Consider the following 26,137-nt stretch of genomic DNA (forward strand, 5'->3'; position numbering starts at 1 on the left):
AGTTCCATCTTTCTACAGCAGAGAAGAGAGAATGGAAGGGGGTAAAAGTGGTTGGGAGGAAACCAGTTAGTAGATGGTTGTCCAGGAAACAGATGGAGGAGTCTTGAACTACAATACTGGCAGAAAAGATGAACAAAAATGGATGATAAGAATAAAGAGCCTGAGTACAAAAGTTCTTTCAAAGAGAATTAGGTAACTTGTCTCAGGGAAGGATCCCTGGAGGACAAATATTTTTCCTTGCTCAAACATAATAAAGAGACAAATCTTACCAAAGCAATATATTCTTGTCAGTAGGGTACTGTCTTGCTTGGGAAGAGGCACAGATTCACAGTCTAACCAGAACTGTTTCGAGGTTCAACCACTCTTCTTTTTAAAACTCCCTACCCCAATGCCAAAGCCTCAGGGAACTGGTGTACATGATTTTTCAGAAGAAAAATAGAAATCACAACCAAGAATCAATTTCAGAATAAAAATTACAAGTAATTATTTAGGTTGTTGTTATTGATTAATTTTCAGTGGGAAAAGTTTCTAGCTGGTAATTCCTGGTTGCAATTTTTCTTTTTTCTTTTTTTTTTTTTTTTTGAGACAGAGTCTCACTCTGTTTCCCAGGCTAGAGTGAGTGCCGTGGCATCAACCTAGCTCACAGCAACCTCAAACTCCTGAGCTCAAGCGATCCTCCTGTCTCAGCCTCCCAAGTAGCTGGGACTACAGGCATGCACCACCATGCCCGGCTAATTTTTTTTCTATATATATTTTTAGCTGTCCATATAATTTCTTTCTATTTTTAGTAGAGATGGGGTTTCGCTCTTGCTCAGGCTGGTCTCGAACTCCTGAGCTCAAACGATCCGCCCACCTCGGCCTCCCAGAGTGCTAGGATTACAGGCATGAGCCACCGCGCCCGGCCTGGTTGCAATTTTTCTGTTTTTCCAATTCATTTCCTTTTTTCAGCTTAAATGAGAAAACTTCTGAAAATTTCAATTTTTTTGGAATTAAAAAAGCCATCTTTTCCATCTTTCCATTTCTGTGGTCTCTACGGTTTTTCTTGGTATTTCCAGAGGGCTTTTATTAATTTGTCATGTAAAGGAGATAAGTGTTCCAAGTCTGACTTCACATTTAACACTAAAATGCATGAAACACAGAGACTATACCATTTAACAAATACGCCACCCTTTCTCTATGACCTCTATAATGCATATTTATGATAAACAGAAGTGTGTAGAAAGGTCAACTTTGACAAAAGTAGTAATATCCTCACAGTCGTAATGCTTAGTAGTGGAAGAAGTAGCCTACAGTGCTTTACTGTGGGATTGGCCATTTAACCCGCTTCCCATTTTGGAAACTGTTCCCCCTCTTCTCTATCCTGCCAAAGGAATAGCCAAGTTAATGCTTAACCCTTGCATTAACTGGATATTGGGTGATAGTCTAGATCTTAGCATCTCACCTAAGATGAAACAGTAAGTCCCTACTCTGGGATTTTTTAACTGCAACTTAGAATTTGATCATAACATGTATTCCAAGTGTTGATTTCTTCCCCAACTTATTGTTATCTGTCTTGAGTCTATAGGTGCAAGAAGGCAGATTTTCTCATGTCTCTTTCTGTATTGTCCACACAGTTATTACATCACAGTACTCACAGTGGTCCACCCTTGTATTCTTAGTTCCCAATGAGAATACTTCACTGCTGGTCACCTTGTGTATAGTTACCTCAGTAGTTCACGGGTCTCTCTGCACTGGTACCAACAAAAGAGTTACTCGGCTCCAGGATACATTTCCTGCACTGCCCATTCTTTAAACTCTAACTGTATTGTTACATACAGATTGAACAGATGCATTGTTCTTTACAGAGAGATTGGGGTAACTAATGGACATTACAACATAAAAAGGGAGGAAATTAAATAAATAATGTGTCATCTACCATTGTGTTTTGTAACTTCATATGGAGAAGATGTCCAGATTACAAAATGTACAAAGGTGATCATCTAAAAGTATGAATAATCTAATTACATTACATACCGTTTTGGGGAGGAGTCAAACGTGTATTCTGTTAAATTAAATGTTCTCAAATATGTCTTATGTAATTGAGCATTGTAAATAATAAGGTACCTCTAACTCACACACAAGAGGGGAACAGACAATGGCAAGTGACTCCTCAGAATTGCAGAAAACACTATGGGCAAGTCACTCCACACAGTTGATGAAATATATGTTTGTTGGCCTGTGAACTGGTGTGGGACCGAGGAATATGTGGGTATCTGCTCTGTATCCTGTACCCATCCTGGTGCCACATGCCACATTGTCTTGTTTTCTCTCTACGTAGGTATTTTTGAAGCTAAGTAGCTTGTCTATGATGATATTTTTGTTGACTGTCATTTGTTGTGTATGTCATCTAAAAAAAAGCAACCACAATGCTTGAAATTTATAGGATAGACTCTCATGGTAGTCCCTTGTTCTTTACATTCCTCTCTTTAGGTCTATTCCTCTTTGTGATAGTCCATACACTTTTTTGGATACTGTGCTCTTACTAATAGGAAATTGCTTTGCTTTAGGATGCATTTTTGACTTCTCTCTGCAGTGTATTTTCACAGATCTGAGCTATTCAGCCTGAAATAACAACACAGGCATTCTAAAGTCTCTGCACCAGTGGTCATCATAGAACTTGTCTCATTATCTCATTCTTCCAATTTCCAGCAGGTAGTGGTAGAAAAACACACACACACACACTTGCACATATATCTCCAAAGTATAAATATCAATTTTTATAAAACAGCATAATCTCAACCCATAAGAAGAAAGAAAAATATTTTTCTTACCAGCTATAAGCTGTGCAAGGCCACTAATTTTACAATAAAATATTTTATATTATCATTATGTAGATCAGTGCTAATTCCTTTCATACACGCCCAATTTACACTTTCAATTTTACCCTATTGTACATGCTGGGACTGATAAATAAACTCATTGTCAAGCATGTATCGCTCACTGGCTGTTCCTTTTGCTGTACAAAGCCCCAGTAGAAGTTCTGAAATTTATTTTTGTAAGGTTTAATATAAATTGTTGGCTAAGAGACAGTATACTCAGATTGTCTCTTCCTTTTCTTTGAGATAAGGAGAATATATTAATAGTTTCTTTCTTCCAATTACAAAGTTACATTTAGGTGTTATTGAGTGACCATGTTTTCTATCATGGACATAAGGAAAAGAGTCCTGAGGACATTGTAGAGCCTGGGGCTGGCAGTTCTCAGAACCTGCTGAATTCTTGTCCTTCTTATGATTGGATTGTTCTGTTCCTTTTATTTTACCAGTATCATAGTATCTCACCAATCAATTTCCTTACTAATCAAATTTGCTGTATGTAACTTACAAACAAAAGAAATCTCACTGGTAGACAAAGCTAACCGAATAAATGCCTTCTTGCCTCATACCAGTTGGTCTTGTTTGAGAAAAGGCAGACATTTAATCCAACCTTATTATTAAGATGTTGCAGCATGCTAGCTCAAAATATTAGTATGGTTTCCTGTGCATTTTTCTCCTCCTTTACACTTACTATTATCCAAGAGCTGGGTTTCCTCCTCCTCCCACAAGAAAGCAGATGCATAGTTAATTCCAAGAGGAAGATTCTGAGATCTAGGCGTGCACAGCTAGCTTTCCCATCTCATAAACTAGAGGAATTGGGGAGGGTAGGCCAAAACACAGAGAGTATCTCCAAGATAGAGAAAAGAGAGATGAGAGAGAAAAAAAACAGTAGTTTTGAGCAAGGAAGAAAAAAGGAGCACCATTTGTCTCAAATACCAGTAAACAGAATACAAGGGACAGCAGTGACCAAATGGACCCAAGAGTTGGCAGCACCCAGTGTCATCTACCTAAGGACAACCCATGGTTCAACAGTCCTGGAAACTTCCTACCCTTAAACAGAAGGGGCATTTGGACACCTTGTATGGATTTAGAGGTACAAAGGAGAGCACCTCACCCCTGAGCAATGGGGAACCGAACAGGACCAATTGGATATATCTGTATGAGTGGGACATCAACAGACATATAGCTCCTATTATAGAGGACAAGCAGTGTCCAGTCCAAAAAGGAAGAACCCAAGATTTCAACTACTTCTGTGTGACATTAAAATCTGACAGAAGAAAGACCTTAGAGTTCACCCCTGAAAAGCTATACTTCCTCAGGAGAAGAGATGGAAACAAATAGGAGCTGTTTTCAAAACAGAAAGCTGTTAAGTGATAGTTGGTTTCTGTTTTGCATGCCTCTGTTTTCCTGTTTGTATTCACCACCCACCATTCTACATGAGATAACTATAATATCAGTTTTCCAGGGACTAACAGTTTTCTGCTACTTCCTTCCCTCATCCTGCCTTTCTTGGGGTTTCCCAATTGCTCTTGTTGATTTGTCATGTTGAAATGGTTAACAGAAACATAGGGTTTTATGAGAACACTCCAAGCCTGGCTTCACATTCACACCCCAAGGGCAATGAAACCACATGGAATCTCTCTGTTTGATAAACATAAATTTGCAGTTATCTATGACTTATGTGTTAAGTATATACAGTAAACAGGAGGTATGACAGCAAAGGTCAACCTTACCCATACTACTGAAAGGTCTGTGTTTCAGCATCTTCATTAATTAGTGGTGAGTTCCTTGGAGCTCTAGGTTTTATGCTGAATAACCCCTCCTGCTTTTCCAAAGAAGACATCTGAACCCCTTTGTTTACCTCTCTTTCTTGCCAGTGATTCTTCTCTACCACCTTTCCTCTTAGATCCCTGGAGCCCAGTATCCCAGATGAGCAGCCTAAAGACCATGTTTACTCTCTGTTCCCAGATATTTTGGGTAATGGCCAGAGGAGTATAAAGAATAGCTTAGTTGAGCTCCTTCTATATATGGCAATATGTGATATTATCCCCTTGTGATTAATAGAAGCATATGGGAAAACACACTGCTCTCTGAGCTAGAAGACATAGGTTCCCTTCCTGAACCCGCTGCTAAGCAGTTGTGTGGTCTCTAGAAAAGTGTAAAATATTGCTAGGTTTCACAGAATCATATATAATACTTTTGAGCTAGACTAACCATCAACTTTTGTAATTGACACCCAGAGGTCTAAAGTGATTTTCTTCAAGTCTCGCCACTAGGCAAAGGGAGAATGAATTTGTTGCAAAACATTTAAAGACTTGAAGGTGAAAAAGAGTATGATTCACTTGAAAAAAAAAAATTGTTTTTCTGGAAATAGGCCACTGCCTGAATTTAAATTATGTATAAAGGCCAGTTCCCCTAGATATAAAACTAGGATGAATATATTGCTGCTTGTGGTAACAGACTTAGGGAATTTAATTCTCTGATATGTTTAAATTTAGGTAGAATATTAATATTCAAGTAAAATGCCCTGAAGATAGTAAGAAGGTTTTGAGTACACATGAGAAAAACTGAATCACCAATGTACACATCACTGATTCAATAGTTGTAATAAAATGGGGAAATGAACCATGAAAGAGAACAGGAAATCAAGAACCACAGAGTCTAAGGTGATACTGGATTTTGATAGGCAGAAAAACTAGGCCTGAAGTTCATAAAATCAAGGAGAGAGATAGAATCTACATTTGTTGAGCCTTTACCACGTGTCAAGTATTATGCTCTGTACTTTCTCATGTTTTCTTATATAATATTCAAAGCAACCTAGAGGTACATATTGTTAACTCATTTTACAAATGAGAAGTGTATAGTTCAGAGAGGTAAAGTGATTTGTCTAAGGCCAAGGACAATATATGATAGAGCCATTATTCAAATTCAGGTTAGTCTTTCTGACTCAAAAACCTGTGGGGCTTTTTCCCCTTTGAGTAAATACCCAGTAGTAGGATTGCTGGATCGAATGGTAGGTCTACTTTTAGTTCTTTGTTTTCTATAGAGATTGTACTAATTTACAGTCCCACAAATGGTGTATAAGCATTTCTTTCTCTCCGCATCCACACCAGCATCTATTGTTTTTGAACTTTTTAATAAAAAGCTGATATCTCATTGTGGTTTTAATTTGCATTTCTCTGATGATTAGTGACGTTGAACAATTTTTCATATGTTTATTGACCATTTGTCTATTATATTTTGAAAAGCTTCTGTTCATGTCTTTTGCCTACTTTTTAATTGTTGTTTGTTTTTTTTCTTGCTGATTTGCTTGAGTTCTTTGTAGATTCTGGATATTAGCCTTTTATTGGATGTATAGCTCACAAATGTGTTCCCTGTTCTGTAGGCTGTCTATTTTCTCTGTTGGTTATTTCCTTAACTGTGCGGAAGCTTTTTAATTTAATCAAGTCCCATTTATTTATCAAAAAGACACATGCACTTGAATGTTTATTGCAGCAAAATTCACAATTGCCAAGATGTGAATCAACCCAAATGTCTATCAATTCATGAGTGGATTAACAAAATATGGTATATGTATACCAAGGAATACTACTCAGCCATACGAAAAGATGAATTAATGCTTTTTGAAACAATTTGGATAGAACTAGAGACCATTATCCTAAGAGAAGTATCTAAAGGATGAAAAAACAAACACCACATGTATTTGCTATTAAATTGGAACTAACTGATGAGCACACATGTACACAGAGAAAAGAAAAACTCAGTGGAAATCAAGCAGGGAAGATGGGAGAGGAGAGGATGGACAAAAACCTACCTAACAGGTACAATGAACACTATCTGAGTGATGGGAACACTTATAGCCCTGATTCAAGGATTACAAAAGTGATTCATGTAACAAAAAAACATTTGTATTCATTTAATATTTTGAAATTAATAAAGCCTGTGGTTTTTCACCGTAACTCTCTTCTGCTGTCCTGTGCTTAAAGGCAGGAGGATGATAACTGGTAGAAACAAAGGCAAGACTGGTTTTGCTTCTTTGATTCTTTGTTCATATCCTAGGAATAGGATATCTTTCTTCTTTCAAATATGTTTATATATTTATTCATTATTTCTTCTTTTTTACTTCTATTCCCCATGTTCCTAAAACTTACCTGCATTTCTATATTATTCCTTCACACTCTCTAAAAATTATTCTTCCTTCTTTTTTATTCATTCAAGATTGAGCAGCTTGGGCTTCATTCTAAATGGGGAGGTATTAAAAGGGTTTAGGTAAAAAAGATCCTATAATCATATTGACAGTTTAGTAAAACTATTCTGAATATAATAATCTCAACAGTGACTACAAGTGGAGCATTAGATAGACGGGCATTTCTCTTGAGAGCCATGATGAATGCAATTAAACTCTGAATGCCTGGGTTTTGTGTTCACTGGTGGAACATTAGTTCTTTTCCTGGACACTCAAGAGTCAGAACTGTCCATGGATACTTAGTCTGTTTTCCTTGGTCATTGCTAAGTAAGTCCTCCGACTTCTATATCCTTCCTACTTTCCTATTTATGTGAATTTTCTTTCATGATCCAAACTCCCACTACTCAATCCTTTGGGAATTCTCATTCCAAGATTAATCAACTGATTTATCTTCAAATTCTGCACTTCATATTTTCCTCAATGTTTGTCATTTAGTGAAATTTAGTTCTCCCCCCACCCAGGGAAATGGCTTCCTTGAATTTAATAGTTTTCCTATGTTTCAAGTACATTAAGACCCTAAGATAGCATCCTCCTATTTTTCATGGCTGCTTCTAGACAATTACTCTTTTCCTCTCTTGTTAAACCTCACCTTCTACCCTTTCTCAATCATTCTCACTTCCCTGAATTTATTGAAGTCTTTGGCCTTTTCTCATCCCCAAATGCTGTCATCACCCTGAGAGGCACATAACTGGTCTTCAGGACTGGCTTTTACTGGCTCCTGGAAGATAGCCTCTGAGTCCTTGGAATATTCTGCCTGATAAGAGTGTCTTTGTATAGCTGGAACTCTAAGCCATGCTATATCGTTTTGAACTTGGGGGATAGTGGGTGTGGAGGCTGGATTCTGAATAGCCAATGTCAGCCATGGGGATGCTACATGCCTAAATGAATGACCCCACAATAAGAACCCTGTATATAAGTAAGGCTTATATGAGTCTCCCTGGTTGGCCATACTTTATACATTCTATCAGACATCATGGCTGGGAAAATTAAACACTGTCCATGTGACTCCACTGGGAGAGGACAAGTGGAAGCTTGTGCCTGGTTTCTCATCAACCTCACCTTATGCTCCTTTTCTTTTGCTAACTTTAATCTATACCTTTTTACTGGAATAAATCATCACCATGAGTATAATAGCTTTTCTGATTTTTGTGAGTCCTTCTAGAAAATCATGGAACCTGAGATTGGTATTAGGAACCCCCCAACATATCACTGAAACTTGTATTTCCTCTACTTTTTCCCATATTAGTAATTACCATCACATTCATCCACTTGCTCAAGCCACAAATCCAGTCATCTTCTTTGAACTCTCCCTTTTTCTTTTACCACACATCTAATCCATCACCAAGTCCTCATGGCCCCAGTTCCCAAATATATCCTGAATCTATGTGCTATTCTCCAACCAGAATGTTATTACCATTCTGGTCCAAGCCACAGCCATCCTTTGCCTGGATTGCAATGATCTCCTAACTTGTCTCTTTAATTCCACACTTGGCATCCTATAGTCCATTCCCCATATAGCACAAACAGTGATCATCCACATTTACATGCCCCGTGGTTTCTCCATGCACTTAGAGTAAAATTCGAACTGCTTTACTTGGTCTACAAATCCATATGATCATTCTTATCTATATCATTTTCTACCACTCTTCTCCTGATCCACACTACTCAAGCCTTTCTAGCCTTCTTTCTATTCAGCCAACATTTCAAACTCATTCCTGCTTCAGGTCAGTTATACCTATTTTTCATCTGCCTGAAATATTCTTCCCCAAGATTATATTATAACTTGGCTTATTATTTAGAACTCAACTCAAATGTTACCTCCTGAAAGGTCTTTTCTGGCATGCCTAACACTACCTGTGCATCATCATTCATGGTCACATATAGCCCCTGCTATTTCCTAATAATATTTGAATTTCTACTTCATCCTACTTGTGAAGTTCTCTCTGCTCCTCTCTGACCTCTTGCCTATTCTCACTTTATCCTTTCAAGTCCTAAATGAGAGGATAGGGTTTCAGTCTGGACTCTCTGTATTTCTCAATCTATACTCCCTCTTACACAACTTTCATTCCTAACTCTAAGATCTCAGTCACATTCCAACTTCAATGAAGACCAGACCTGAATCTGACTCACTTTGGGAACTCAATCAATGGATTATGAAATAACTTTCAACTTTTATTTTGATCTCTCTAGTCTTCATATCTAACTAACAGGCATTTCACTTAAACTTTTTGTCATTTTGGCCAACTCCAGCTGTTTCAAAGTTAAATTTTCATCATTCCTTAAAATTGACTTTTTTCTTCCTGAATTTTCCTATTTCTCTTAAAGGATGACATTATCTTTTTTTCAGTTTCCAAGGTATTGAAACTTTTCAGTAAATCTTATCTTCTCCCTCTCCTCATAAATCATAGCCCTAGGAAGAAATACAGTTTACCCCTAAATGGTTCAACTTAATAGCCTTTAATGAAAGGACTACTTCTAGAGGTCTAGAAAAACTGAGGAAAAAAAACAAAGGATCCATATGATCCAGATGGATCCAGAGACAAGCGATAGTGGAAAGCTTTTATCAATAGTAACCACGGGGATAAAGTATCCACTAGGGAACAGAAGCTCGATGAGACCTTGGGCTATGTAGGAAGGGCTGCACAATAGCAACTATCCTTGTAGAGGGATGTAGTCATTGCCAAAGCACAGATACCGAGTAGGGAGAAAAGAGGAAGAAACACTCTCATCTCTACCTCCTACCTTCCTCCAAACTGTTGTTGTTTCTCCTACTGAATGACTACAACCAGAAACAAGGTGGCATGGGAGCCCAGGTGAGGTAGTTCACAAAGGTCAGCCTTTCATGGTATAGAGTAGGGCAGAGAAGGGAGAATAATGGAGAAGAAAAATCGGAACCTTCCATGTCCCTGACTCATCCCTCTACACCCAACACCTCATTATTAATGCCCCATCAGTAATCAAATGTGATTGATATTCCTCTTTAAACATTCTCCTTAAAAATAAATAAATTCCTTTCTTTGAAATTCTACTAACACACTCTTTTATAAGCCCAGATCACTTCAATTCTAAACCACTGATATCATTTCTCTCCTGAAAAAATGCAACTTACATACCACTACCAAACTGGTTTCTTTAAAACACACCTTATTCATGTTATTCTTTGTGTCAAACATTTTGCTTGTTTTCTCTGCCTAGGTATTCCTGGAATTCAATCTCATCTCAGTGTATTAAATACTTTTCTAGTCTTAAATCTCACTAATAACCTTCATGAACAACACTCACTAATTAATTGCCGACTATGTCCCAGGTACTTTTCTAGGTTTTAGTACTCAGAAATAACACAAAATCTTAAAATATCCTAATTTCATAGACATTTCATCTAGTTGGAAGAGAGAGAATAACCAAACACACAAAAATATATTAATAAGTAAATTATACAAAATATTAGAAGGTAATAAATGCTATGTAAGGGAATGGGGAGTGTCAAGGAAACCTGTAATTATAAGAGTGATCAGGGCAGGCCTCACCAAGTAGATGATATCTAAGCAAAGACTTGGAAGGCATATTGGAGTAAGATGTGAATATCTAGAAGAAAAGCATTTGTGACAGAGTATAGGAAGTGCCAAGTCCCTGAGGCTGACATATGTCTGGCAGGTTTTAGGACTGGCAAAAAGACAAGTGTGGCTGGCGTGGGAATGAAAGAGATAGAGACTGGGAAGAGATGAAGTCAGAGAGGTAATGGGGCCAGACCATGTAGGGGCTTGTAGGCCATTGTAAAGAACCCTCTACTCTAACCAAACTGGCCATCACCTACATTCCCACATGTACATAGCCATTCCTGCTTCCACAGATTTCCTAAGCAGGTTTTCTTTGCCTGGAAACATTTTTCTACTTCATTCTGTTTATCTAAAGCCTACAAGGCCCAGATCGTATCCTCCTTTCTTTGTAAGATCTTCCATGACTCTTGCAGTCTACAGTGACTTTTCATATTTTATCACACAGTTGACACTTGGCATATTTATCTTTTTAAATAACTCCCTCACTTGCCTATATCTCTGTGATAGCATCCCAGCCTGAGGATGAGGAGTATAATTACATGAATTCATAATGATGATGATGATTGTATTTAGAGTTTTGTACTTAGAGATGGTTGTGTTGATGATGGTTTTACCTAGAGCAACAAGGAATGGTTGCTCCCTTGACATGTTAGCTATTGCTTCCCCACCCTGCCCATGAGAGATGGAATTATCCATGTAATTGGAGTTAATATATGAGAAGTATCTAGCGTCTACTGGGCATTCAATAATTAGCAACTTTTGTTATTAATATCATATAATTTATTATCATCATCAATGTCATATCCAACTTGGAAGTCATGCTGACCAACTATTTTTTCATTGTCAAAAGTATCTGCTAAATATAAGTGATTATTTGACCAATTCATGGTGACTTCTTCCTCATATTCACTAAATATCTGATCTACTCAAGTCCCACTCAATTATATGCATTTTTAATTTAGTCTTACCTTATTTGTTTTCACAGATTCTTGTCTTTGCAAGTGAACAGCAAGATGAAAGTCAAAATCTTATGTCTTGTGCATCTGTGCAACTACACCGGCACTTCTAACCACAAGTATTATAGAACGAGTATATTGAAAAGGAGGATACTCTTGGTCCCTGCTCTGTATAACTTTTCCACAATTACATCCTACCCACTCTCTGCTGAGCAGGGGCCATTTCAAGGCACCCTAAAGGAAGATAATTCAGGCACTGAATTAATATTATTGTTCTGATAAACTCAAATGATATCAACATGTCTTGTATGAGCCAAAGCTGGCTTTTTGACATGCAAGAACTGGCAGGTCATGACCTCTACCTACTGCCTTATGTTTGCTGGTAGAAATAAGAAACATATCTCATTCCTATTTTTTATCTTAGATCTTTTGGAAGGTGGGTAAAACAAGTGCCACAATATTTAGTAAAAAACAAAACTAAGAATATGCAACTTCCCAAGGAACCAGAAAGGTGAATTTTTCTCATCTTAGACTCTTAGCATTATCTTGCTAAGGAAAAAAAAAAGACTATAAAGAAGGTTGGCTTACAATTGAGGAAACTTAAAGCTAGGAGAAGTAGGGAGTGTGTGAAACAGGATCTGCACCTCTCACAAAAATTAATTCACAATAGATAACAGACTTAAACCTAAGGCATGAAACTATAAGAATTCTAGAAGAAAATGTTGGAAAAACTCATATAGATATTGGCCCAGGCAAAGAATTTGTGAAGAAGACCCTGATAGCAATCACAGCAACAACAAAAATAAATAAATGGGACCTGATCAAATTAAAAAGCTTCTGCACAGCCAAGAACACAATCAATAGAGCAAACAGACAACCTACAGAATGGGAGAAAATATTTGCATGATATACATCTGATAAAGGCCTGATAACCAGAATCTACAAAGAACTCATACAAATCAGCAAGAAAAAAATCAAAGAACCCCCATTAAAATGTAGGCAAAGGACATGAACAGAAACTTTTCAAAAGAAGATAGACTAATGCCCAACAAACCCATGACAAAATGCTCAATGTCTCTAATCATCAAAGAAATGCAAAGCAAAACCACAACAAGATATTGCCTAATTCCAGTGAGAATGGCTTTTATTAAAAATTCCCAAAACAAGAGATGCTGGCGAGGATGCAGAGAGAGAGGTACACTTGTACACTGGTGGTGGGACTGCAAACTAGTACAGCCTCTGTGGAAAGTAGTATGGAGATAGCTCAAACAGTTCCACTAAAAGTAGAACTACCATTTGATCCAGAAATCCCACCACTGGATATCTACCCAAAGGGAAAAAAGACATTCTATAAAAAAGACACCTGCACTTGAATGTTTATCACAGCACAGTTCACAATAACAAAGATGTGGGATCAACCCAAGTGCCCATCAATACATGAGTGGATTAATAAAATGTTGTATATGTATACCATGGAGTACTACTGAGCTATAAAAAAATGGTGATTTAGTAGCTTTTATAAGAACCTGGATGGAACTGGAGGCCATTCTTCTTAGTGAAGTATCATAAGAATGGAAAAACAAGCACCACATGTACTCAATACCAAATTGGAACTAATCAAGCAACACTTACATGTACTTATGGAAGTAAAATTCAGGGGAAATCAAGTAGGTGGGAGCAGGAGAGGGGATGGGTAAATTCACACGGGTACAATGCACACTGAGTGAGGGGCACACTTATAACTTCTACTCAAACTGCACAAAAGCAAATTATGTAACCAAAACGTATGTGCTCCCGTAAAATTCCAAAATTAAAAAAAAAAAAAAAGAAATATCACCAGTAAGGAGGAGCTGAACCAGGTGATGCTGAGCTCAGCTACTGTGATTCCTATTCAGTGTTCTTCCTGTGCCCTCTCAGAGTCTCTGCACAGATGGAGCAAGGGCACAGAAGTCACTTACTAGTCAAATTCAAAACGTTAATTGTGCTAAGAGGGCATTCCACAACTGTAGTTTATTAGAAATGAATCATGGTACAGGTTCATGACTTTTTTTTTTAACTAAAAAAGGCTGTAAGTGGACAAGCATGATAGGATGCTGTGTGCATTACTGTTACCAGGTATGGCATTTTGAGTCCAAAATTCAAAAAGATCTTAAAATCTCTTCCTCCTCAACATAGAATTTAATTATTAAAGGAAACTAGTGGAGGAGACAATTTTCTCCTCAGACAGCTTGGCTTTCCATGGCATTGCAAGCTAGTAAATTAACTAAGGGCTTAATTCATATTGTTCTGCAAGTTTTCTGCATTGGCCTCATTTTCCCATTCTCCAAACACCTCACAAAGAGCAACAATTTCTGGGGATTGGAAGAGGGGGTAAGCATATATTGGTGCTACCCATCCCCAGATGATAACATCACTCAACTTGTTTTGGGAAACTGTTTCTCTTCCACTCCAACCCAGCGACTGTAGTGAGAAGCTTTGCTCTCTCACACCATCAACTATGTAAGCTAAGCTAGGTCCTTTAGACTCCTGTGATGTTTAAAAATTTGAACTAAAGACAAATCCTTATTCTTTTTGGCAACAAATCTGTATGGAGTTGATGGTCATGATTCCAGACACAAGAAAGAAGCTTTCCAAAAGTGATTTCAACTCAGGGAGAAAAACAGAGGCAGCAAATTGCCTTTATTGTGTAAACTAGTTCATGTTAGGTTTGTTCCCTTGCAAACAAAATAATTCAAACTACTAACAAGAAAATATCTTAAATCAAAATTGCAACTTCTTTGAAGGCATGAGCTAAATATTTTGTATACTGTTATTTTTCCATCCAATGCAGCACCAAGCACATAATAATTGCTTTAAAAAATGTTTTCTGTAGACACCTAATCTTTGACAAAGCAGGCAAAAACATACTCTGGGGACAAGAATCCCTATTCAATAAATGGTGCTGGGAAAACTGGATAGCCACATGTAGAAGACTGAAACAGGACCCACAGCTTTCGCCTCTCACAAAAATCAAATCACGGTGGATAACAGACTTAAACCTTAGGTGTGAAACGATTAGAATTCTAGAAGAAAATGTAGGAAAGACTCTTACAGACATTGGCCTAGGCAAAGAATTTATGAAGAAGACCCCCAAGGCAATCACAGCAGCAACAAAAATAAATGAATGGGACCTGATTAAATTAAAAAGCTTCTGCACAGCCAAAGAAACAGTCACGAGAATAAACAGACCACCAACAGAATGGGAAAAAATTTTCACATACTACACATCAGATAAAGGACTGATAACAAGGATCTATATAGAACTCAGGAAAATCAGCAAGAAAAAAATCAAACAACCCTATCAAAAAGTGGGCAAACGACATGAATAGAAGTTTTTCAAAAGAGGATATAAGAATGGCTAACAAACATATGAAAAAATGCTCAACATTCCTAATCATCAGAGAAATGCAAATCAAAACCACAATGAGATATCACTTAACTCCAGTGAGAATGGCCTTTATCAAAAAGTCCCAAAACAACACATGTTGGTGTGGATGTGGAGAGACAGGAACACTCATACACTGCTGGTGGGACTGCAAACTAGTGCAACCCCTATGGAAAGCATTATGGAGGTATCTTAAATAGATTCAAGTAGACCTGCCATTTGATCCAGCAATCCCATTATTGGGCATCTACCCAAAGGAACAAAGGTCATTCTATAACAAAGACACATGTACCCGAATGTTTATAGCAGCACAATTCACAATTGCAAAGATGTGGAAACAACCCAAATGCCCATCAATTCATGAATGGATTAGTAAACTGTGGTATATGTATACCATGGAGTATTACTCAGCTATAAGAAATAACAGAGATACGACATCTCTATGGTTCTCCTGGAGAGAGTTGGAACTCATTATATTAAGTGAAGTATCCCAAGAATGGAAAAACAAGCATCACATGCACTCACCAGAAAATTGGTTTCCCTGATCATCACCTAAATTCACATCTGGGAATGATACGAATCGGATATCAGACAGAGGTGGAAGGTGGGGGGAGGGGATGGGTGTATGCCTACATGATGAGTATACCTACTGTCTGGGGAACGGACACGCCTGGAGCTTTGACTTGGGGGGACAGGCGGTACATGGGCAATGTATGTAACCTGAACTTTTGTATCCCCCACAATAAGCTGAAATTAAAAAAAAAATGTTTTCTGGTGTTCATTGAAGAGAATAACTCTAACCATTTGAGGCCACAAGGCAGATTGATGCATACTTGGAATGAGAGAAAATATTTTTGATCAAGAGGAAGATAGCATGTCCCTCAATTCATTCTGCACAAGCAAATTTTTAAACACACTCCTGGTCCTGGTTGCATAATTCCAGACTTCACCAAATACAATCTGCAGTCTCAAATCAGAGTTCTGTAAATAAAAACCTCCTTTTAACAAAAAGCTCATTTTAGGTTATTAAATTGGCATAAACTTTTTTTTCTCTCTGGCTAAAACTGATTGATGTCAGAATGTTTATATTAATTTGAGTACAGATATTTAAGTTTTATTTAAAGACTTGGAATACCTGGTAAATAAATATGGCTATTATTTTATTTCTCTAATGAGGAATACACAGTCTGAAGAACTAATGACCGGGAAATAGTCTTACAAGATCAAATCCTGAAGAGGTCAGTGACCACAGCCAAAACATGTTTACAGAGGCCATTTTATGAACAGGATCAACTCCAGATCAACATCCTCAGGATCTGACCTTTATTCTTGACTCATTGAAGGACTGTATCCAGCACTTGACTTCTTGCCTCATCTCCAAAGACATGCTGATTTTTCCAAAAGATAAATATTAATAGCCTAGCAAACACATGACTTAGACATTACTAGTTTCTAAATTTGCTGAGAGCTTCCAGAACTACTCTAACAGAGTCCCAACCTCAGAATACTTAAGAACAAACAGGAGAAAATACAGGACTATGTAAGCTGTCAGAATATAAAAGTACAAAAATGCAGTGATGGAAAAGAAGAAGTGGGAGATTGTGTTGATAGGTAAGAGAATATGCTGCACAATAACAGTGGCTATCATTTCTTGAACACTTATTTCATGGCAAATGCTATATGTCTCAAAAACTTTGCAATGTGTGTAGAATTGCCCCTACTGAACAGAGGAGAGAACTGTGAGTTGATAAAGTTAAGCGATTTGCCAGAGTGCCAGGTAATTAGTAAGAGGTAGAGCTAGGATTTAATCCAGATGTGTGCTGAACTTTTAATCAATTGTTTAATTGCTCTTATTCCCTGTCCTTGCAGCAGACTGCCAGCACCCTCTGCCCCCTGCCCTATAGTTCCAGCTTTCCACTTGAGATTGATCTGATTCACAGCCTAGGTACTTTCTACTCATCACCCTCCTTTGGAGTCCCAACTGTTTTTTAAATGAACATAGGTATGTACTACTTTATCTATATTCTTCATCAAAACTGAAAGCTAATGTGTTAAAGGAAAAGAATCTTACATACTGGTTTAATCTTTGCTGTTTACCTCCTCATCTCACCATATACATCCACAAACATATATAAACACGTGGATACATCCTTTGCAATTCAAATGGTAGGCCACATTTTTGGCAAGGACGACACTTACAGCTGGAACGGCTCATTTAGCAGTAGTCACAGCTCTCTTCATCGGAGCACAATAAATGACTGGGGACCTCACATGAATGGTTTTTCAAGGCCGGAAGTCTAGCTTCAACAGAACATGAAGGACTACTCTACAGTTACCACAGTAGCTGCCCTCCTTGACAGCTCTCTCTCCTAGCTGCCCATCCTTCCAGTGCCTCAGAAAGTACAACTCAGAAGGTGCTTAATAAATAGGTGAGGAATTAATGACAGAATTCAAGATTTATGTAACCCTTTCTTGAGCCTGTGCCTCAGTCAGAATCCCAACAAGAAACAGATGGCTCACTCCGGGAGTTTAACTGATTGAGGGGAACTCATTACAGACACATAGATACCCAGGGACTTGCAAAGGTAGGAAGCTGGTTACTCTCCTAGGCTTGAGAGCAAGTGGGGAAATGATTTCACCAGAGCCTAATGAGAGGTGAAGCCAGGAAGGGACGTACACAGCAGAACCTGCCCTGGTGGAGAAATGCAGCTTGCACTGAAGCAAGGCAGGGAGAATGCAGGAAGATACACATGAGATCAGCCTCTTACCTGCATCTCCCATTGTTCAAACCTCAGAGCAACCAGCGAGTGATGCAATCTGTAGAGGTTGGGCCTTCAAGGCACAGAACAGAGAAAGACATGCACTGAATCCAGGGAAGGCCACACCGGAGAGGTGGGGGCAGATACAGAATGATACACACTTTGTGTTTTGAGGGGAGAGAAGTTCTTATTTTATTACCTAAATGTATAAGAAGGAGAACAAAAGATATTTCTATGAAATAATAGGATATCAGACTTTGTCTTCCAAGGATGGGGAATCCTAACTTTTTTCTACTATCCCCAGATAAAGCTCTTCATAAAAATGTATATTTAAAAATAATAAGTATAGGCCAGGGAGAGCCTATGGCTGGTGGTGAAGGACACCATTTTTTGTTGACTTTTATCACTCTCCCTTCTGTAAAAGGCAGTTGCTCTTTTAAAGAAAATTAGAGAACAGGGTGGGAAGGGGTTTGCAGGGAAAAAGAAGTTTCTAGTCAGAAAGAATGTTTCTGGGTATGTAAGCAGAATCAGCAGTTGAAAACAGGATATGAATCCAATGGCACTAGAAATCTCCACTATTGGCCTGCTGTTTCCGTGACATCCCTCCTACCTGCTCCTTCTTTAAGGTCCTTTTACATAAATATGCTTTTTAAACCACATTTTTAATCACACATTAATAATGTTAAAAACAATTCATCAAATGGCATTTAGTGAAGACATGATCAACTAACTTACTGATTTGCAGGGACCTAGAAGTGAAACAGATGCAGAGCGGGATTTTGAACAAGTCTGTTTTGATATGGTAGAAGGCTCAGGTGAGTATTCCAAAAGAAGATATCAGACATGAATATCATGCCAAAAAATGAAAATCAAAGTGAATTTTTCACACCTATGACAATCTTGATCATCTTATTTTTGTCAGACAGTATTTCCCAAATCAAGATCGAGAGTTTTCTGACCTGTAATAACGTGTGAAAATCTCTTCTGCTGACATGTAGTCATTTTTTAAAGGCTGAACAGTCATCACTTCAGATCTATGTGCCTGTACCACCGCCAGTGATATTCCCTTAGCCATGGAGATAGCGCTTTAGGAGAAACTCTGCAAATCCAACAATTAAATGAAGCACAGAGTTGGGGGTTGCTAGCCTGGTGCCAAATCAGGACTGGGAACAGAGGCAGTTGTGAAGCCTCAGAACTACTTCCAGACAAAGCACAGTCACCGAGAGAGCTGTCTCAACTGAGGTGTACCCCAGGGCATGTCTTCTTTCCCCATGACTCCCCAAAGTGACCTGCCAAGATACCACACCCCGGTCCCCATGCACCTTCTGTGCCCAGAAATTCTCATCTAAGTCCCTGCCAAGTGCAACAGTATTTCCTGTAGATGACTCCTCTTCATGACATTTGAAAATCCCTGTTTATCAAATCTGAAAAATTTCATCTTTGGAAGGTGCATATATTCAGTCCTATGTAAAGATAGCATATGGGCAATAGGTTCTGATGAGCAGTATAGAAGAAACTGGGAACATACCAGAGCAAATAAGAGCAAGAGCCCATAAAATGTGAGTCATTACTTTTAATGTGGACCTTTTTAAAATCTGTGCAGCAAAGTCTGGAAAAATTTAGTTTGTACTATAATAAATAAAAATAAAATGCTCAAAGTCTTGGATGTTATAGACTTTTTCCATATCACCTGTGATAGATATTTCTAATTGACACTAAATATTCATTCTCCCTTTATTCTTTAGTAATTAAAGAAGTATGGATCTCAGTTGAACACTTGGTAGAAAAATATATTTTTCATCTTCCCTTGAGGCTAGATTTAGCTATGTGACTAAATCTGTCCAACAGAATAAAAGTGGAAATGTTGTGTGACACTTCTAGAAAGTCTCCTTAAAAGAATATGGATATGATGGCTGGCGCTCTGGTTGCCGTGTTTATCCCTGATATGATATACAAAGGAAGGCCAGAGTAGAAAGGTAGAAGGAGCCAGGGTTTCTGATGATCAAGGCACTGCTCTACCAGTCCTGTACTCCCTCTGTTCAGACTTCCAGAGAAATAAACTATGGATTACTGAGTAGTTTCGTCTATATGCAACTATTAATAAATCAAACCCTAACTAATACAGAATTTTTTGTCATCACCATCACTGAATGTGGGGCACCTTTACTTTTCAGAAGCATAAGGTTTTCATTCATTCAGTATGCTTGGTTCTATATGAGAAGCCACAGTGCATCTGATGCTCTGCCCTGGGGTAAAGTTTTGCAGTTAGAGTTGGATCATACTAGCCAATGCATTTACCCAGAATTGTTCTTGGATCAACCAGTTCACTGGAGTCATACTTTAAATTAGTTCATACCAATCGCTATCTTATATTTCATTCTATTGATTTTTCTTCAATTTATAAAGTATAATAATTTAATCCCTGCCTTAGATAAGTCTAACACACACAAACATTTGCAAGGGCATGACTGAGTGTCAACAATGATCAGAGTCAATAGCTATTTTCCATCAAGAGCCTATGTTGGCATGAGTAGTCAATAGCAAGAAACGAGTTGTCAGACCTGCTGTAAATTGTGCTGCTTCCCACCAGAGTATGTAGTTTCAGATTTCCGGTCCCATTCATGCAGATTCTTGGAATTGTAGTGTCAGCCTGGAGAAGGAGCAACTATCACTAGGAGAAACAAGATTAGGAGAAACAAACTGGAAATAGGGATATCAGCTAAACGTCTGCAGCCAGCTTTTTCTCGTTGTCCACAGATTCTAGTTTTCCCAGAAAAGTTATTTATGGGTGAGCACCTGAATTTGTTTTCTATTTAATGGCCTATTTCTTAGTCATAAAATAAATATGGGAAGTCAGAGTCTACACCATTCATTCTGAATCACCCTTGATCCAAATGTCATTGGTGATGTTGTTAATTTTAATTTGAATTAGGCTAATACACTATTTAAATCATATTTATCAGATTATGACTTATCATAAGGAATTTTAATATCCCTGCAGCAACACAACAGAAAATAACCTTATGGTGCTGCCCCAAGTGAAGGTAAACTGCTCTGAGGAATTAAAACATACTGTTCTTGGACAGAATGTCTTCCCTTATCAACTAAGGGTGATTTAGAGATCTTGCTGAGTAAAAGCCACATGAAGCACAGTACTTAACATGTTTGGCACAATGTCCTTCAGTTTTCTGTATTCCTTAGTCAATGTCTTACATCAGAATATTGATGACCAAATGGGAAAATAAAATGAGGGCCGTTGGGAAAGATCAGCACCCACTAAACCCCCTGATCCACCTCTGTTTCTTCAGTTTCCCTATTGAGGGCCCCCACTTGCCCTGGAATTTGGAACTGCTCCATATTTTCATTTTGATGGGTTGTACCAGATCTTCCCATTTGGTATAGCTATTTGCCAGTACTCTGCACTGTGTGAGTTCTATCCATTCCAGAGGGCCTTCTTTTTCTCCAAAAAGATCAAAAGTAATTTCAATAACATCCTCAAGAGGAGGTGAACCCATCCTTAGGAATTTCTTTGATTCTCCATGTCCAACTTGCAATTGTAGCATGTAAGTCTGTAATTCAAGTATTTTTCCTCCATATCTTTCTGTGATCAAATTAGCTGTCATCAGATTCAAGTTCCCTGGAATTAAAATTAGTCCTGCAATTCCTGAAATTCTCAATATTTTTTGTCTTAGATACCTATTTTCTTAAATATTTGGGACCTAAGACCTCCCCAAAGTGTTGCAATCCTTTAACACATCTGAAGGGAAAGGATATTGGAATTAGGAGGCCAACTCTTTAAGTTCAAAGAGATGCAAATTTATTCTAAATTTTTAGATAAAAAATTTGAAATGAGATTTAAACCTTAAGCAGTGATAAAACAAAATTTTAAGTATCAGTGCTTTATGTGTCAATACAGAAGGGACACCTCCCTTAAGATTTTTGACCTCCTTATCCTGGTGTTCTCTCTTTTTTCAGTCTCAGAATTTTGTGCTGTTCCAGTACACAGTCTACTGTGCCTTTGCTTCTGCTTTCAGCACTTCAGTAGTTGCTGTGGTTCCTGAGAGAATCATTATTCCAGTGCTTCCTCAATCTCCTTTGTGATCTTATGAATTCAAACTAGGCTCACTGTGGATTTGAAGCACAAGTATTGCCTAGCTGATTAGCCACACCCAGCCACATAATCCCCATTCCAACTAGACAACTGCTATGTAAACAGCAAGAAATGGACTACTTGAAGCCTTTCTCGTTATTACTCTTTACACCCTCCCTGAATCAATCAAAAGCAACATGGAGAAGATAATTGAAATCTTTGGTAAAAATAAGGAAACCACTATTTTTGTATTTCTGTGAGAATCAAATTATATGGGTGATTGAGGAAACCTGTTCTGGCTGATCTGAATAGCAGACACACATACAGGGATCCTCTTAACCGACTTCCCTGACTCCTCCTTTTATAGTTTTCCTTGGCTGGAGTTTTCCCACATTCCCAAATTTTGGCCATCATAATCTTATTTGTTAATACTTATTTTCCATATATATGAAGTATTAGGTTCTTGCAATGCATATGCAATGCATATGAAGTACTAGGTTCTTGCAACTCTTACAGAGCCATATTCCAGGGTTTTTCTTACCAAGATTTCCTAATATCCTAGTAACGGACTCTCCATGTGTTTTCTTATCCATTAAAACTAGTCCCTGATAGTTAATGGTTCACAGAATCCCTGGGTTAGGAGAGGCAGACAAATTTCCATGGATATAGCCTGGTGGCTGTTCCCTCTCTCCCAAGGTGATTTGCTTATCTCATTTATACCCAAGTTCATTAACAGTGATTGTGTCTGATGATAATATTTTCCTTCTCACTGAGGCACCAAGATATATATTTCCATTATTCTCTAACAGATACAATAATATAACAAGCCTGTAAAAAAGTGTCATGATAAAGCTGTTATAATAAGACAAAAAAGCATTATATATACTTGTTTTATACCCTATTTATATCTTACATAAACCACCCTTATCTTGTGGTAATAGAATGGCCTAATCTATACTTTCTTATTTCTTAATATTTTACTAAGTCCATATGCTCAGAGTTTAAGTAAGAATTATAACATGCCATGATGGCCAAGAAAATCCCCTAGTTTGCTGAGGCAGGGTTGTAAGGTCTCCTAGGTTGCTGGAGGCCTAATTTCTTAGCTTTTCTCCACTACAAAATCTGAACCAAGTGATAAATAGAACAGAAGCCAAATGTCAGTTAACATTTATTACTGCGGTTATTGCTTTGCAAAGTTGAATTGGAGGGTATAGCTTGGATCTGTAGCCAACATGGGGTCCTCCTACCACTTTTTCTCAAGTCTAGACCTTGGGATTCACAAGTAGGAAGAAGTGAAACCACAGGGCAGTTTGAGCATATACAGGCTTCAAAGACCCAAGGGAGACAAGGATCCTATCCTGTCTGAACTTAGGAATAAAGAGAGAAATCCACCAAGCTGGACTATAATTTTCAAGATGCTAACCTCACTTGGTGAGAATCAGGCTCTTGTCAAAACTGTGTGTGCCTCTTGATGGAGAGAGGGTAATGACAAGAGTGGAGAGAGCGATTGGGAGCCTTTCACCAACACTGTCCCCTGGACAGTGGAGTGGAAATTTCCCCTCTATGAAAATGTGGGATGCACAGGACTAAGCCACTTTTCCTAATAGAAGAAGAACAAAGCGAAGTGTTGGAAGTCAAGGAGTGAAGAAAATGGAGTATTGAGGAGACTGAGGTGTAAGTTGTGAGTAACACAAGGACACCAGAGGCCAATTCTATTGGATGTTAGTAGCATGCCTACTGGCTTCAAAAAAAGTTATAAATAGGTGACTGGTTGCCAAATCTGGGCAGAAAAAAGTTTTACTGGTGATTTTTTGTTTGTTTCTTCTTTTTCCAGACACAGTTTAGTTTATCTTGTGTGTGGTGGTGGTTGTTTGAATTTAAATACCTTTAAACAAAGCATGTTTCTCCACTGCCTCAGTCACATACTAGATATATGCCAGATAGATATATGCCGGGTCCAATACACCAATATATGTACTTCTCGAACTTCAATAGGCATCTAGGGTTGGTAACCCCTTCTTTGGCTTTAGTAGGGCACCCTGCTATGACAGAAACTTTTATTTATTTATGCAACAAAATTTCTTTTCCCTATTGATTGAAGAGTTCTTTTACTCAATATATTAGGGTTTATCTTTTTTCCTCATAAATTATTTATAACTCAATGTATGGTTCCCCTTTATGTAGTGAATGAATATTGTTTTTATTTAACAAAGGTATAACCTTACTTTTCCTCCAAGACAATTGATATGCAGCACCCTACTGCCCATTATCAATGCCATATCATAATGAATACAATTAATAATGATTGTTGTTTTCTTCCTCGTTTTGAAAAAGAAAAGTCAGCTATCTGGGATTTAAATATCACCTTCCTTTGCCATCTAATGCCATTACTCACACAGCATGTGCTACTCTAAGCTTTCTTTCAGCAAACACTCAATGTATGGTTATTATGTGGTCAGTGATATAACAGTAAATAATTTTAATAGGTTTCCTTATTTCTTTTTTTATATTTTATTTTTTTACTTCAGAATATTGCAGGGGTACAAATGTTTAGGTCACACATATTGCCTTTCCCCTGCCCAAGTCGGAGCTACAAGCGTGTCCGTCCCCCAGACGGTGCGCACCGCATCCGTTAGGTGTGAATGCACCCATCCCCTCCGGTTTCCTTCTTTCAACTGCAGACATTTGCCGGTGTCAACCAGAATTTAAAATGAAAGTTTTGTTCAGCCTGCTTATTGATATGCAAAAATGATAAGTGAAGTGGTTGAGAGACAGTATCAAAACCATGATCATTCCAAGCATCACATTAAGTCATTTTTATAATTTTGGTTCTGGTTACTCTATTGGTAACAAAAAGAATAAAATGACACTTTTAAAATTCTCTTAAAGTGGGGCATTAAAAATTTCTTCAAAAATAAAAATTATGCACTTTAAAAGAGTGGTTATTTGTAAAGCTCATCTGGTGGGCTTTGAGAGCTAGGAGCAGGGACGGTCAGCGGAGAGACAATACCATAGTCACGGAATGGAAATATAGAATGCCAAACAAAATTGTTTGAATAAAAACAAAGAGAGCGTTTATCATAAGTATACATGAGTTTCTGATTGATCCTCACAGCAGAAAACACCAGCAGCTGACACTCTTCCTCTCTTCTTGGTCTTCACCTCTCTTCTTTGTGCCCCCCTTTTGATCCATATCTCTTTCTACAAACTGACTTTTCTGTGTTTTCTCATATATGTCCTTTCTCAGTTCAAGTCTTATCAGAGACTATTGCCTCTAAATTCCAATACCAAATTCCTCCAAAAGAGAATGTTTAGCTCATTTGGGTCAAGGACCTGCACTGGCTTGCCCCTGACTCATTGTTTGAGGAAGGTAGGTTTTCATAGTGCAAAGATGTCTGTGATGGAACCGGTGACTTTTCTTAATGAAAGTCCCTCTTAGAAGTCTCCACTTAAGCCTGTACAAATATGTCATTTGTGTCTGTTAGTTGTATACCTTTAATAAAAATATATTTCTGACTTATCTACAATTGATATACAAGTGCCAGATTCAAGGACCCATTCGAGTCTAAAAATTTCATTTTAAAGGAGATTTAAAATAGTTTAATTCAGGTGATGTTGAAGCATTTGAATAACACTCTTTTAATTTTCCTTTTATGGTATCGTTTCTCCTTTTGCCAGTTCTCAGTGAGTCCATAGAGGAAAACCTCCAGTATATGACACCAAAAAAAAAAAGTTTGTGAGAGAGTTCATGTTGCATTGCCTGTAGTAAATTTCCACGATTTCTTGCGTAATATAATTATCTATGAATATATAAATTTTGTTTCAGGCAAAATAAATTGCTTCATTCATGCTCTCCTGTCTATTATATAGATAATTGGGAAGTTTGAAACATACTGAATATCTGGTTCAGGAGAAATAATGGAATCAATGCTCGGGGGCAGGAAAGTTTCCAGAGTTCATGCCATTATTTGTTATTTTAAAAAGAAAAGAAAGTAAGACTTTGGCAAGACATGTGTCTTAAGATTTTGGTATAGCAAGTAGGTGGAATTTTCCAAGAAGTATTAGCAGGTGTGCATTTGGGCATAGTCAGAGACCTTCTCTTCTTGTAACGAGGGCAGACCTAAATAACCTGACATATTGCTAAATCAAGTGAATCATTCTGGTTTGGTTTTGTTGATACTTTTAGGAAGTCTACAGTTCTAGTTTAAATATAACTAAAAGGATGGTTGGAATGAAATTTCTCTTTTGGTTTT

The sequence above is a fragment of the Eulemur rufifrons genome, chromosome 17 (genome assembly GCF_041146395.1).
Source record: "Eulemur rufifrons isolate Redbay chromosome 17, OSU_ERuf_1, whole genome shotgun sequence".
NCBI lineage: Eukaryota > Metazoa > Chordata > Mammalia > Primates > Lemuridae > Eulemur > Eulemur rufifrons.